Here is a 17,028-nt window from a genome sequence, read left to right on the forward strand (position 1 = left end):
CAGTGTCCTCTATGCGGGAGGAGGCCGTTTGCTCAGTTTTTTGCTCAAGTTAAGACGCCCCTTTCATTCTCCTTCCTTCGATTTTTTTCCCAGAGGGTTATTGGAAGCTGGGAATGGCTGCAGGTCAGTAGGCCACTTCCTGCCGACCACCTGGCCCTCCCACAGAGCTTTCTATCTTACAACCTCTGGGCCCAGGCAAAAGGCCACTGGCTTAGGCCTGGCCTTAGATTCCTGAGAGGCCTCTGGAATTTTCTGGAGACAGACGGGGCTGTGTCAGCAGCCCACAGCCTGGAACAGAGTGAACAGAGGTATATGGCAGGCCGTTCCTTTGAGCCTCTCTCCCTCCCTGAGGCTTGTGGTTTTAAAGCCTTAATTGCTGAGATCAGAGCCACTCTGTTTCAATGCAGTGCCAAGAAGGGCCATGCCAGCCTAGTGCAGGTGATGGTGGCTCCTTCCAGAGGCCCTCAGCCTGGCCTAGAGAAGTGGTGGCTGCAGGGCCCTGGAGCCTCCTGTGGGGCTTGTGTTTCCCTTCCTATTAAATCCTCTCTGTGCTCAGAAGGCCGCTCCACCTGCCCATCTCTCCAGCTTTGCCTCTGGTGTCTTTAAAAGCTTCAGTGTTTCCTCAAATTAAGAGACCCAGCTGCTCGAGGCCCTTTGTTCAGTGTCTCTGGGATGACCTTTCAGACGATTCGTCCCCACTTGCAGGGGCTGAGCTTCGCTGGTATTTAGACTCCGAGCTTCCTTGGCTAATCGGAATTTATTATCCTCTTTGTGAGGAGACTATGAGGTTCTTTCTCTCCAGGGAGGGCTGTCTTCTGGGTGAGTGATACATGGGCTGGCCCTGGCTCCCTAATCCTGGCAAGCCCCGTTTCCAGGTTGTGTCTCCCTGGGTCCCAGAGACTCCGCGTGTGTGTGCGTGCGCGTGCGTACACACGCTCACTTGGTCATGGAAAATAAGGACTTTCAGATCTCAGGATTGTTCTGGGATAAAGGAATCAGATTAGAGTTGAAGGAACCTGGAGTCTTCTTGGCCTCACTCTAACAGCTTTGCGAGAGCTGTTTAATTATTCTTTCAGATCTGAGTAAGTCTTGTTGATGGAATTCTTATTGTAGTAAACTATACATAAATTTTAGTCATTTTTAAGTGGACAGTTCAGTGTCCTTAAGTACCTTCACGTTGTGCGGTCATCACCTCCATCTGTCTCCAGAACTCTTCCACCTTCCCAAACGGAAACTCTGTACCCATTAACTCCCCATTCCCCACTCCTCCAGCCCCAGAAAAATCGCAATTCTACCTTCTGTCCTATGAATTTGATTACTTGAGTTATATAAGCGGAATCATACAGCATTTGTTGACTACTGTTCCATTGTACAGGTGTGCACGTATTGTTTATCCAGTCACCCACTGATAGACATTTGGGTTGTTTTCACCTTTTGACTATTGTGAATAATGTAGCAAAGACCATTTGTGTACAAATATCTGTTCAGGTCAACTACCTTCAGTTCTTTTGGGTATATACCTAGAAGTGGAATTGCTGGGGCATATGGTAATTTTATGTTTACTTTTTTGAGGAGTTGCCATGAGGTTTTCCACAGCGGCTGTACCATTACAGCCTGTCTTGTTTTTTTATAGTAGCTCTCCTAGTGGGTGTGTGGTGTATGTTCATTGAACTTTGAGGGTGATAAAAACGAGAACTGCCATGTTGATCATTTATTAAATTCATACTGTGTACTAAATATTTAACACAAATCATCTCACTGAATCTTTAAGACAATCCTGTGTGGTTTGCTGTTATTTCTGTTTTACAGAAGGGCAAACTGAAACTCAGAAAAGTTATGTAACTTGCTCAAAATCAAACAACTGAAAATTAGCAGAGCAGGGAGTCCAGTGCAGGGGTCAGGGTCCCATGTCCATGCTCTTGCCACTAGACAGCTAGTCTTCTAACCACATAGTCGTGCTTAGAGGAAAACTTAGGATTTCCCCCACTGCCAGTGGACAGCTAATTACAGAAGGCTTCAAAATGTAAAGCAAAGACTTTCCATAAATGTGGGGAATTGGGATGTTGGCAGGTTTGCTGGGAAAATGTCTCCCCCTCCCACCCACACAGTGAAAATATAGTCGCCGAGGAGACATTCCAAGCCTGCCTTGAACCCTTACTAGGTGTGACGTTGCTGTTCGAGATCCTAAGGCCCTTCCTTCAGGGAGCACACCATCTAGTTGGGGAAACACCTCCTAGGGTAATCGTGCTACAGGGCACTGTGAGCTGGGGCGGAGGAGGTGACTACAGAACAGTATGCAGGGTGTTGTGACTAGGGAATACAGAGAGGGTCTTAGGAGCACAGATGATGAGAATAATCGACTCCATCCTTCAGCATGAGGACCAGGAAAGGATTCATATCAGAATCATCACCGGAATTGAATGCTGAAGGCTGAGCTACAACATGACAGTTGGAAGCATGGTGACAACAGAGGGCAAAGGTATTTTGTGCATAAGAACAAAGGCTCAGAGGATGGAGAGAATGTGGTCTATGTGAAGGGGTGCAAATATTTCAGTACATCTGTAGCATAAGAGACGTGTTAAGGAGTGGCAGAAATAGGATTGGAATTAAAGATACAGGCTGTCTCATTGAAGAGCCTTATCTAACAAAATGTTTCTATTGGTCTTGTAGTTGATGGAGAGGCATGGAAAATCTGTTTTAAGCATGACAGTGACCTGATCAAATTTGTGTTTTAGAAAATCACTTTTACACAACCTGAGGTGAGTTGGAAGGTGAGATCTGAGGCTAGCAGTAGGGAGACTAAAGTGTAATAATAGCTTACATAAACTAACTGCTTGCTATGTGACTGCACCGTACAAATGCATTTTGTACAGCATTACATGCATTACTCATTCAGTTTCCATAACAACTCTGTGAAAAATGTATTATCCCATTTAACAGATGGGGAAACTGAGGTTAAATAACTTGTATAAGGTCACATTGCACTAAGGGTGTGGCTAACATCTTAATCAGAGCTGTCTTAGTTCAGAGCCCAAGGAAGAAATGGCCCCTGAAATTAGGGCTGCCATTTAGGAAGAAAAAGCTGACTGATACCCAAGGTATTTAGAAGGTGGAAATAACTGAAAATGATACTGACTAGATTTTCTAGGGAAGAAAGGAGAACGAGGTGTCAGTGAAGGGTCTTTGGTGTCTAGTTTGGAGGACCGTGTGTTTGGCTATGACTTCTACTCAGAGGAGAAGCATAGGAGGGTGGAGGAAAAAGATGGTGAGCTCTTTTCTGGACAGGTTGTAAAGCCCATAGAAATCAAATGTTGATCAAAGATATCTTTTGAAATATGAATTTATGTCATTATCATTAGTGATGAATCTTCCCTTGAGATGCCAGTGACAGTTGCACACATATCTAATATACAAATAAATTAGTAAGTATATAGTTATTGGAGGTGCATTCAAATTTCTTTACTGATACAGATGAATGATAAAAAAAAAGTTCAGGAATTGGGAGTATGGGATTAACAGATGCATACTACCATACATAAAATAGATAAACGACAAGGATTTAGTGTGTAACACAGGGAACTATATTCGATATCATGTAATAAACTACAATGGAAAATAATTTTAAAAAAGGATATAGATGTATACACATATGTATAACCAAATCACTTTGCTGTACACCTGAAACTAATAAAATATTGTAAATCAACTATACTGCAATTAAAAATTTTTCAAAAAACTAAAAAAGTTTGGAAACTACTAATTTTATAATAGATTCATAGAAATCAAGATTAAAAGTATATTCAATACCAAAGCATTGCCTAAAACATGGAGACAATATTTTTATGATGTATGGTTTTCTTGACCACCTGGTCCCACTTATAAAAAGTCTGTGTTCTACTATTTGATAGTATATTTATTAGTTACATATATTCAACACTGGTGAATCTATTCTACCTTCTTAGTCCTCAGTCCTAATATGTTATTTCAATCCCTAGTCACGTTTTATTAATTTTAATTTATCTTGTTTTAGAATTAACCCTGCAAAACTATCCTCTGTAGAGTCTCTGGACAATGTCATTTCATTGTTTAAAATCTGTCAGTGGCTCCATATTGCCTGTATGGCACTCAAAGTCTTGGTCACCTGTGTCTTTTCCTTTTCTCTCACTGTCAGCTACAATGAGATATTTACGGAGATACAAGCAAGCCCTGCCACTTTCCAGTGCTGTGTTTTTCACTCCCAATATGCCCATATTCTTTCTTTCTTATTGATCTAGAAACCACCTATTTAGACATCCAAACCTTGTTCTTGTCTCCTCTAAGAACTCCCCTCCAGACCCCAGCAGAGGTGTTATTTCCCCTATGTCTACAATATACCAAATACATACCTGTTTAACACTGTTATAAACTTATGGGTTACCAGGGCATAAGGTGGGGGAGGGATAAACTGGGAGATTGGGATCTGATATATACACACTACTATATATAAAATAGATAACTAATAAGAACCTGTTGTATAGCACAGGGAACTCTACTCAATACTCTGTAATGGCCTATACGGGAAAAGAATCTAAAAAAAGTGGATATATGTATATAACTGATTCACTTTGCTGTACACCTGAAACTAACACAACATTGTAAATCAACTATACTCCAGTAAAAATTAAAAAATACATTTGATGTGTCTGTTTCATGCCATAGACTGTGAGCTCCTTAAGGGTAAGGACTGGATTTGTATAGCTGTGTAGTCTCTCACCATCCCTTCTAATATACCAAATACAAGAAAGGCTTCAACAGGTGTTGGTGAGCTAAATGAATGAATGATTATTGTCAAAATTACATAAGTTAATATGTATAAAGCCCTTAAAGAGTGCCCAAACCATAATTGGTGTTATATAAGTATTTGCTACTATTTTTCTCCTGTGTAATTTCTTTCAATATTTCTTTCCAATTGGTTTTGTCATCCAAGTAGATCAAAGGAAAGAAACGTGGCTTCACATTACTTCATAAAACCTCCTCTAAGCACTTAGTTAACTTCTCACACGTTAATCAAGCATTTGTGATCTCCACTGTCCAAATTTCTGTTGATTTTCTTCCTAACCATGTGTGGTGGAGCCCTCTGAGTACATTCTAATACCCCACCCGTCTGTAGCATAGATGTATTTACTTTCTTTTCCCCACCAACATTCTCCAGTCCCTCTCACTTTTCTAGCTTTTGCAATGGTGCTTTCCATCTCTCTTGAATCTCAGGGATTCTTTGCAATAACATTAATCTTTATTGCAAAAGACTGCCACATTCTTTTGGTATGGATTTATCTTTGCAGATTTTGCCCCAGATAAATAGATAAAATGGAACACCACACTTCTGGAACTGAACATGGAAATCTGTTTTACTTTTGTGAGGCTGAACATTTATTTATTATTATTTTTTTAAGTACGGAACGCTTCATGAATTTGCGTGTCATCCTTGTGCAGGGGCCGTGCTAATCTTCTCTGTATCGTTCCAATTTTAGTATATGTGCTGCCGAAGCAAGCATGAGGCTGAACATTTAGTGATGAATCCATATTGTACTGATGGCAACTTCTTCAATAATTTCATATGTTGTATAGCCGTTGGTAATAGTGCATATGCATGTGGGCAGGGGGGACTGTGCAAATATCAAAAATAATTATGATTTTAAAAATTCCACTAGGTGTTCTCAGAAATTAATCTTCCAAATTACTTTTGCACAATTCAGGAAAATTGAAATGTGCATTTCAATAATTGTAGAAAAATTTTCAAGCAATCTCCTCTCATTTAAGTCATCCAGTTAAGGTGCTGCTGTTACAAACAAAAGGATCGTAGATACGTCAGACACAGCAGCCATACTGTCAAAACAGAACTATAGAGATCATGAGAGTCATGCTTTATTTGTAGACAGTTTACCAGGGATGATAGTGTTTGGATTATTTTGTTTGGTTGGACAGTTTATTACTAATATTCCTCAAAAGTCATTACTAAAAAGCATTATTGTTTCACTTTTCACGTGCTCGTTTATCTATTCTTCATGTGTGAATATCTCCATTTATCAACCCATCCACCCATCAAGTTCATGTTTATTAAGCATGACTCTGCATCAGGGCCTGAGCTAAGTTAAATTATAGGAGTAGAAAAACCCTTTGACTTGGGCCTCCAGCCTAATGTGGGCCACAAATTTACTTAGTTTGAGGTCTTTAAATTTCCTCCATGAGTTTAATATCAACTGTAACTTTGTATGAAAGCTAGATTTTTTTGGGGGGTGGGCAATAATTAGTGCATTACATAGATAAAGTACTTTTAGTGTCTTTTTTGCTTTCAATGTAGTTTTAAGTAATCAAATTATGACCAGGGATTTAAATGCTGAAGATGACCCTAGGTTTCTCTGACTTCCTTGAATACTTGAAATGAGGTTCTCAGGGAGAAATATCATTGAATTAGTGGATAAAGGATAGAAAGATACTCTAGCCCTGTGCTCAGGAAGCTGCTATCTCCTAGACATGTGGGACAAAGAACAATAAACCAATTATTAATCCTTGTGATTAGAGCACTGTAACCACAGACCAGGGACATTCTGAGGAGAGAGGGGTCTCTTCCTTTCGGGGGTGATGGAGATGTTTTCAGGAGGTTCTTGAGTTGTGGCGTGGGAATGGGTTTCACAAAGAAGGTGGTGAAGACAGCTTTGGAAGAGGGATGCTTCAAAGCTTTCAATCTTGGCTCAGCAGTTATGACTGAGGTGTTAATGATTAGCCTCATCTGTAAAATGGGGATGGGGACACCAACCTCAAAGATTTTGGGGAGGATTTAGCTTATGTTTGCCAAGTGCTTATTAAGTTATATTAAGCAGGGAATCCTAGTAGAGGCGATGGTCTAGGGCAAAGAAGGAACAGAAGCAGGAGGAAGAAAAATATTTGGAGACTGGTGGTAAGGCCAGTTTGCCTAAAACTTGGGGTTCTTCTATAGAGAACAAGAGGCGGTAACTGCAAATTTGCCGTTTGTTTAGTGACCTTGAATTGGTGACTTAACTGTCTGGATTTTTAATTGCTTATTTCTAAAACGGGTCAAGAAACATGCTGCCCCCAGTGGTGGGAGGGAAGGTGCAGAAATGTCTGCAAGGAAGGCCTTCGTGTTTCTCTTCTGACTCATGTTCTCTATTCATCTGACTGTTTCTTACCACTTGCTGCCCAGGGGTGAATTCCTGGTAAAGATAAACACTTCTTTGGCCATATGTCCTAAGTCCACTACGTTGTCTCTCATAATGAACACACTTCTGATCCAGAAGATGGGTTCCAAATATCCTCATTGTTTATTATAAGCCAGTATAGCATTCTAATTTGTTGGTTTTTTTTTTTTTTAAGAGCAACATTGAAACTACCTTCAGCTAAATTGAAACTATCCCTTCAGTCAATCTCATCATTGACTCATTTGGTGGAAACAATTTTCTCATCCTAATTGGTGAGATCTGGGTTCTTAGATCAGACAATTTATTGCTGTGTTTTCCTACATTTTGGGGTGCTGGTTAGTTTTTCTTCTCTGGTCTCCTATGACTACATCTGCGATCCTACAAATGGCACACTGATTACAGAAGTCAAAGCAGGTAGAATGGTAGAGACTTCTTTTGAGAAACACAGAGAGCGAGGACAACGTCTTTCTCATTTCCCAATTATTCATTCAACAATCACCAAGTACCTGCTAGGTGGCCGGTGCTGTGTAGGAGCCAAAAGAAAGCTCAGAGAGATATCATCTGTACCTTCAAGGGACGTGCCAGTTGTGGGGATGGTGGTTAATAACACCAATAGCCAATTTTTTAATGAAGAAGTTCAGTTGCTCCAGAAGCATTGGGGCGGAATGACCAATTCAGCCTGCTGGGAGAGCTGGGAAGGCCTCACGGAGGAGGTGATGTTAGACTGAACCACAAACACGAGAAAGAAAAGAGATGAAGGGCCTTCCAGGCAGATGAATTATTACTTCAGAGGAAGGTCATGCCATAGAAAGGTATAAAGCTTTAAGGGGTTCAGAGAAGGGAAACATAGCATTTCATAAAGGGGACAAAAGAGACACTTCAAGGAAGAAGCGGTATTTAAAATGGGCCATGACGTTTCAGAAGGCACTGAGGGGGCTACCGAGAGCATTTCCAGTAGCGGGAATAGCATGAACAATGGTGTGGAAGTGGGAAAGTTCACAGGGGCGTTTAGGGAGCATGGAGAGCTCAAGTATGCTTAGAATGTAGTCTGGGTGTAGTTAAGACTGGAAAGGTCAGGTGCAGTTGGATGATGGAGAGTGCATAGTGTTTCTTTCTTTCTTTTTTTTCTTCAGTACGTGGGCCCCTCACTGTTGTGACCTCTCCCGTTGCGGAGCACAGGCTCCGGACGCACAGGCTCAGCGGCCATGGCTCACGGGCCCAGCTGCTCCGCGGCATGTGGGATCTTCCCGGACCGGGGCACGAACCCGTGTCCCCTGCATCGGCAGGCGGACTCTCAACCACTGCGCCACCAGGGAAGCCCGAGAGCTCCCAGTGTTGATGAGAGGGCTGGGGCCTAATTCTGTTATATGGTAGGAGTCACCAAAAGTTTGATTTGGGGAGATGAAAGCCCATTCAGTTTAACTCCACCAATATTTTCTGAGCTTTTGCTCTGAACCAGGTATCTTGATAGGATCTAAAGACACAACATGAATCAGGCATGTTTCCTGACCTCTTGATTCTCCCATTAAACTATATCTATGTATGTCTGTACCTGCTCTTACACCTGTGACTATATCTCCATCCATCTCAGCCTGCGTCTGTAACCAGATCTATAGCTATGGAGAGATTAATCCGATGGTGGTGTGCAGAAGGGTTTGAAGCAGAGGAGGCGAGGTGGGGCTGGTGAGTAAGCATCAGACATCCAAGTGAGAAGGCCCTGCACTAGTCCGGATGGGAAGGCGTGAACGTGGGGACTGTGCAGTGTAGCAAGAAGAGCTCTGTCTTTGGAGCCCAAGGAACTTGGACTTGAATCCAGGCTATATTGTGAACTCTCATTCAGAATTTCTCCAAGTAACTTCCTCAGCCTCATTCTTTTCATCTATAAAACAAGATCACGACATTTACCTTGGAGGAGGGATGAGAAGATTAAAGATGACGTAGTAAGCACGTGGCACTGGCTGGCATCAGGGGTTGGCAGTGATGGTATCTGTGGTAGAGAGGCTGCAGTGGCTCTGAAGCGCCACTTCTACTCAGAAAGAAGTGGATATGTTATCCCGGGAATAGAGGCAGATTTGGTGGCTCCCGGCAGGGAATAACGATGTGGCTTTGACTCAGCCCACCCTTGGACCTCTATGTTCACCTTCCCAGGTAAGGAGCACAGATACTCCTTGCTTGGCTGGCAGAGCCAGGCTCAGCTGGGGAGGCCCTTTCGCGGGCTGCTCTTCCCATGTCCCCAATGAACCCACTGACTCCAGAGCCTCACAGAGGCTCTGGCAGTGAATGGGGCTGCGGGTCGCTCCATCTCCGGCCAACATTTACAGTGGCTCAGTGCCTCTTGCTTCTGCTCTGACACACAGGAAACTGAGAGCCGGGCCTGTGAGTGGTAGCCAAGAGCACGTGCTACCAGCGTGGCAGGCAGGAGCTGCAGAGGCCCCGAGCGAGGGTGAGGGTTGCTTCTAGCTGCGGGGCGTCTCCTCCGCTGTCAGCCTCTCAGCTGCGGCTGCAGCTTCTCCCGGGAGTTCAACTGAAGTCTTGAAGGAGTGGGACTGTCTCTCGGTTCCTGGCTGATGTCAGGTGGCTTCCAGGGGTGACAGTGCCCCTGTGAACCAGGGGGAAGCTGCGACAGAGTGAGGAAACATGGCGGGATATTTCCAAAGGTAGATCCTCCTGGGGGTTCTTGTGTGTCCGGGACTGAGACTCACCTCTGTGATCATTAGCATTTGTTAGCAGTTGGGTGCTAGTAGAGGTTGAACAGTCAGCTCTCTGGAGGTAGAAAGGAGAGAGGCAGGGAGGGAGGGAGGGAGGAAGGAAGGAAGGGGGAGAGAGGGCGAGAGAGAGGGAAGGAGGGAGGGAGGGAAGAAAAGGAAAGCTCTTTCCCAAGGTATAAAACCTTCCACCACAGGAAGTGTTAAGGTATCAACAGGATCCCGCTGAAGGTAAAGTTGAAGAAAGATGCTCGGTAGCTCCTCATTATGTGGTATTTTCACCACTGATACATGAGATACGAATAACCTCAAAAGCAGAGAGAAATAGTAATCAGGAAGTGAGGAATTTTGAGTACTTACTATCTTTGTTCTTAATATAATTTATTTCCTTATAATTTTATATAATTTAATTTTTAATAATGGCTCAGTTTAACAACTGGCTCACAAAACTCCTGATTTTTTTTTTTTTTTTTTTAAGAGCTTCTCTGTTTTACCTTCTCCGGAGAATAACTCTCCAGTCTCATGCTTTCATTTGAGAAGAAACACTGCCTGACTGATTGGTGTATTGTAGGGGATCTGGGGATCGGATTTTTTTTCTTTTAATTTATTGAGGTAAAATTCACGTAACGTAAAATGAGCCATTTTAAAGTGAACGATTCAGTGACATTTAGTACGTTCACAAGGTTGCACAACCACGACCTCTATCTAGTCCCAAAACACTTCAGTCACGCCAAAATAAAACCCTCGTATTTGTTTCCTTGGGCTGCCGTCACGAAGTATCAGGAGTCTTAAACAACAAAAAGTTACTTTCTCGAGGTTCTGGAAGCTAGAAGTCTGAGATGAAGGTGTCAGCGGGCTTGGTTTCTGCTGAGGGCTGTGAGGGAAGAGTCTGCTCCGGGCCTCTCTCCTTAGCTGTAAATGGCCGTGTTCTTCCTGTGTCTTCTCATATGCTCTTTCCCTCTGTCCGTATCTGTGTCCAAATTTCCTTTTCCCATAATGACACCTGGCATATCGGATTAGGGTCCACCTTAATAACCTCATTTTAACTTAATTACCTCTTTATAGACCCTTTCTCCAAATACAGTTACATTCTGCCCTACTGGAGGCTCAGACTTCAATATATGAATTTGAGGGGGTCACAGTTCACCCCGTAACAACTCTATACCCATTATGCAGTCTCTCTCTGTACCATGCCCTGCCCCTCCCAACCCCCAGGCCCTGGCAACCAATAATCTGCATTCTGTCTCTCAAATTTAATGTATTCTGAATATTTCATATAAATGAAATCATATAGTATGTGACCTTTTATGTCTGGCTTCTTTCACTCAGTGTAACGTTCTCATTTCCATGGGAGTGTGGGGCTCACAGGAACATCATTACTCATATGTATTCTGGTTTTAAAAAAATGAGAACCAGTGGTCTAAAAAGCTACCAAGAACAACTGCTCCAAAGTTCAGGGATTCTCCGGGCGTCCACAAAACTGACCGATATTTGGCAGATAATCTTCCCTCCTTTTTATGAAACTAGAGGCAAGAAGACTGGTCATGAGATCACCGAAATAGCTGAGGCAAGACAGTTTTAAGGCATGGGCTAGGGAAAGGACAGTGCGAACGAAGAGAAGATTGATCAAAGTGATCAGAAAATGCAAATCATTCCCCGAAGCTTAAGCATTACATATTTGAAGGTATAGGAAAGTATAAAGACAATTAAGTATCACTTGTGATGTTACAACTCAGTGATAAATACTGTAAACATTTTGACATACCTATGTTTTTTTGACATACCCATATTTTTATCAAAGAAATACAAACAAAAGTGCACAAGTGATGTAATTTTAGAAAGTGAACATACTCATGTATCCACCATCCAGATCGTGATGTGTAACATTGCCAGTACCCTAGAACCCTCTCCCATGCCTCTCCTACCAAAGGTAATAATTACTAGATGTGGCCTATTTTTGAGCTTTCTATAAAGAGAATCATTTTATGTTGTTTTCCCCTTTTTTGGCATTTTTTCCTTACATTCCGTGAAGTTGATCTATGTAGTTATGTGAAATACTTGTGCTTTCATTTTCCTCCTGTTGTATAAATACACCACAGATCATTAACCAATCTTATGATTGATGGGCATTTGGGATATTATAGGATTCTTGCCAGAAACATTCTTGTTTTTGTCTTTTGTGCTCGTGTGTATACCACATACTGACAAATCTGTAGCTGGTAGGATAAGTCCACCCGAGTTTTTCTCCTTGTGTTGAGTACCCATCTAGGGGTGGCATTGCTGGTCATAAAGTTTGTATGTTCAGGGTTGGGAAATCCCTGTCAAAGAGTTTTCCACAGCCGTTGTACCACTTTACACTCTTACCGACAGTATATGAGGGTTCAGGTTATTCTACATCCTCACTAATAGTTGGTAACGTCAGTTAACTTCACCATGCTGGTTGATTAGTGGTACAGAATTGGACTTTTAGTTTCCATTTCCCTTATGATTTATGATGGTGAGTTTTTCATATGCTTTTTCACCATTTGAGATCTTCTTTTGAGAAGTTCCTGATTGTCTTGCCTGATTGTCTTTTTTTTTTTAAATAGGGTCCTTTCTTTTTCTTATTATTTGGTAAAAATTCTTTATATATTCTAGATATGAGTCCTTTATCATAGGTATATGATAAGATTTACATATCATATATATTGAGATTGATTGTAAATATGTTTCCCATTCTGAAACTTGTCTTTTCACGAGCAGAAGTTACAAATTGTACTATAGTCCAATTTATCAATTTTTTATGTGTCCGGTTTTAAAATTTTACCTATCCCATGAAAATAGTCTACATTATTGTCTAAAAGTTTTATTGCTTCAGCTTTCATATTAAGCCTATGATCTGTCTAGAATTGACCATTATGGTACAAGGTAGAAGTCAAGTTTCATTATCCTTATGAATGTCCAGTTGATCCAGCACCATTTATGGAGCAGACCGTATTTTTTCCTGGGCTATGGCACCTTTGTGTCATAGATCAAGAGACTGTATATGTGTGGTACTGTTTCTAAACCTTTTACTCTATTCCCTTCATCTATCTTTCTATCCTTAATACTAATAATATATTGTCTTATAGCTCTATAAGGAAGTCTTGATATCCAGTAGAATAAATCCTTTAAAGTTTTTCTTCAAGATTATTTTTGCTAGTCCCAGCTATCTCCATTTCCAATGAAACTTTAGAATGATTTTGTCAATTTCTTCAAGACTTGCTGGGACTTCACTAAAAACTAGTTTGTTTTTGTTTTTTTCTTTAAAACTCATGAGCACGTTTTGAATTTTAGCAAATGTTTCTTATGCATTATATTGAGATAATGATATGGTTATTATCCTGACAGTGAACTGTACATATTGGTGTTTGAAAATTATACCGGGGGCTCCCCTGGTGGCGCAGTGGTTGAGAGTCCGCCTGCCGATGCAGGGGACACGGGTTTGTGACCCGGTCCGGGAAGATCCCACATGCCGCGGAGTGGCTGGGTCCGTGAGCCATGGCCGCTGAGCATGCGCGTCTGGAGCCTGTGCTCCGCAAGGGGAGAGGCCACAACAGTGAGAGGCCCACGTACTGCAAAAAAAAAAAATTATACCGACCTTCCATTCCTGAAACAAACCCAGTTTGATCATCATGCACTAGTCTTTATATATAAATTTGCTAATCTTTTGTTTGGTGTTTTTGCATATATGCTCATAAGAGAAATAGGCCTGTAATTTTACTTTCTTAAAGTGTTTTTATCAGATTTTGTGTCAGAATTATGCTGGACTCATAATGACTTAGAAGTATTTCCTCTATTTTCTAGTCTCTGAATTTTTAAAATATAAGATTGTGTTCTTCCTTAAATATTTGTAAAAATACACAAATGAAGTCACTTGGGTCTGGAGAAGTCCCTATAGGAAGGACTTTTTTACACATTCAATTTTTTAATAGACGTATAGGCTATTCAGTTTTTTTAAAAATTGTATTGGAATATAGTTGATTTACAATGTTGTGTTAGTTTCAGGTGTACGGCAAAGTGAATCAGTTATACATATACCCACTCTCTTTTTTTTTTTTTTTTTTTAGATACTTTTCCCATATAGGCCATTACAAGGTTTTGAGTAGAATTCCCTGTGCTATATAGCAGGTTCTTATTAGTTACCTATTTTACATATATCAGTGTGTATATGTCAATCCCAATCTCCCAATTTATCTCCTCCCTCTCCCCAACTGGTTAAAAACACTTTTCTTTATGCATATCCAATGGTTTTAGTTGGAATTGGTTTTCCTGCCCATGTTGAAGAGTTTTCTCTTGCTAAGGAAATTATCCCATTTACAGTTATATTCATAATTGTCCTGTTTTGTCTTACTTCTGTTATCTTGATTTATATTTTATATTCTAATAATTTTTTTCTATACTATGCATATACGTAGAATATCTTTTACTCTATTTTTATCTAATAATTTAGAAGTTTTAGGGCAAAATTCACATGACACTTATGAAATTTCTGTCTGGGATTGGGCCATTCTGGGTTATGTTCACAGATTGCTGGGGTGTAAGTTCACTTCTCTAATGTTAGAGATACTTACGTAGAAACACTTGAACATCTGTGTCCAGTTTTTAAAATTACTTTTGATGACTGAAGCTATATTATCTAATTTTCAAAGTCAAAAATAAAAAAGTATTTCTTAACTTTCTACTCTCTCAAATAAGGAAATTAACACACTTTAACTTCTCCCTCCCCCCTGCCGTATTTTTTCAGTTTAATTGATATAACCTAGAATTTTGGACCCAGATTATTATTCTAATTCAGATATGATTTTTAACAATTATTCAAAGTTTCTAATTCTTATTTACTATGCAAACAATTTATGGTACCTTTATGGTTAAAGTTAGACAATACAGATAAACATCCTTAATTTCTCTTTTTTAAAAATATAAAGAAGGGGTAATAATTTTGCCATACTGGTGTGAGATAGGAATCAAATTTAAATGTTTTCCCATCTAGTTAGTTTATATAACATTGATCAATTTGGGTCATCACCTTTATCATGTATTTTTTATATGTGCTTTCCTTTGCCTAAATATTATATTGCAGTATATCATAGTAAAGTTAGCTAAATAATACTAAATTATACTAAAACTAGGTCCCTGTGAGCCTCTGGTCACAACATTTTCATCAGCTGATCAATACATAACCTTGCTTTATGTGTATTTCTGTTTAAAGGCATACACACACACACTTTTCGCACACACACTTACCTTGTGCTGGGGAACACCAGACAACACCTCAACACTACACTTGGGGGCCATTTTAAACAGTGAACTCACCAACAAAAAGCACACAGAAAAATGAAAATGTGGCACTAAATGTACTGCAAAAGGACACGTTTATGAGAACTGAAAAAAGAAGGCAGAGCGTTGCCTTGTTTGACCTCAGCTGGGGACATGCAAGTCAGACGACTCAAATTTTTTGCCACCCTCTGAGTGACTGTGAAAAGCACTGTGAAAAGTATTAATTTGGGGGTTACTAATAATTTTAGTGAGCAGGGGAATTTGTAAATAGAGGATCTGCAAATAATGAGGGTTGACTGTGTGTGTCTGTATATATATATATATATATATATATATATATACACACACACACATATATATAAACTATTGATGGGCTTGTAATGCTAAAATAATTCTTGGCTATTTTTGAGGGTTTATTTTCAGAAATATTCTTCTCTGACTCATCTCAGCTTTTTTACTCAGCGTTTTTTTTTTTTTAATGTTTCTCTTCTTTCACTTTACATGTACACTCAGACTAATCATCTCACTTTGGTTTGTGTCCATCTCCTCCCTAGGGTATATGTTTACTTTTTCCAGCTCTTAGGAGTCTTTGGCATGGATGGGTCTAGAGATCAGGAATAATGGCTTGCCTTTGGTTCCCCTTCTGCCTTTTTGTATGGGTACAGTCCTTCCCCATGTCTGTCACTGGTGGGCAAGTTGATGGGTACGATTCCCTGTCTATTTCTCAGTTATTAACAGTTTTTCACCTATTGCAATGATTCCCAACTATAGCCATTAGACCAATGCACACTTGAGATGAAGTGTTCACTGGCCTACTGTGAATGGAGAAAAATGCCAGCATTGCATTGAGAGTAAATTTACTTAAGGGACAATCCTTTATTTGAAATTATTTTTCCATGCTTTGGGAATTAAACTCCTTTTGTTCTTATTTTTTTAATGTTTTTACTTATAAAATAAAGCAAGTTGCAACCCAATATGATTAATAAAATTTCAAATAAAATTTTTTGAATGTATGAAATCCAGAAGTCCAGACACGGTACCCTCTGTTCTAGCAGTGTTATCTTTTCCTTCCCCAACCATCTTCCTCCTTGCAAAATAGATGGATTGGTAGATATAATAGGTCCTGGCATATTATTATTATTACTATCTAAACACTTGATGTATATGAACTTCTTTAATCTAGGTAATACCTCTGCTAAGTAGGTAGGTACTATTATTATCCCCATTTTACAGATGGAGGGATTAAGGCACAGAGGGACTCAGTTTGTGGCGGATTCAGGATTCGAACATGAGTGGTTTAGTTTGAGGCCACTCTCCTAAGCACCCCACTGAGTTCCCTCTCTACCTGCCTCACACCTAGACCATGGTTCCCACCTGCATTGTTGGGCTCTTCCTGTTCCCACTTCTGACTTTAGCGCTTTACTTGTAGGGATTGCATTTCCCGGCACGCAGTGCTGCTATCACTCCTGCCCACCTCTCCTTTCCTGCCCTGTTCCTGACACATTCCTGCTTCCTTGGATGAACAGAGATGGCCAAGACTGGAGGTTGAAGGAACACAGAGGAAGAAATATAACGTTGCCTGATTCTTAGTACAGAGGAAAGAGAAGCTATTTCCTGTTTTGCTGGAGATTCTGACTTTCTCATTCCAAATAAGACTACGGAGGAGACACAAAGTATCTTCTTACTTTTAGACTATTTTTTTTCTTTTTTTTTGCTAAAAGCAATCTGGTCTGTGCCATACACTTAAACCTGGATATGTTTTCCTTAATCCATCTCTTTGTGTCTTACACATTCAATATCTTTCATATTTTGAGACATTATGCTTCAGC

General features: G+C 40.4%; 1 non-coding gene across 1 annotated transcript; it reads right to left on the bottom strand.

The window, feature by feature from the left end:
• Positions 1-5,427: 5,427 nt before the first annotated feature.
• LOC116756220 lies at positions 5,428-5,534 on the bottom strand. Its single transcript, XR_004350589.1, has one exon. It is a non-coding gene; the product is annotated as a U6 spliceosomal RNA (small nuclear RNA).
• Positions 5,535-17,028: the final 11,494 nt, after the last annotated feature.

This window comes from Phocoena sinus, chromosome 6 (assembly GCF_008692025.1).
Source record: "Phocoena sinus isolate mPhoSin1 chromosome 6, mPhoSin1.pri, whole genome shotgun sequence".
In the NCBI taxonomy this organism is placed as follows: Eukaryota; Metazoa; Chordata; class Mammalia; order Artiodactyla; family Phocoenidae; genus Phocoena; species Phocoena sinus.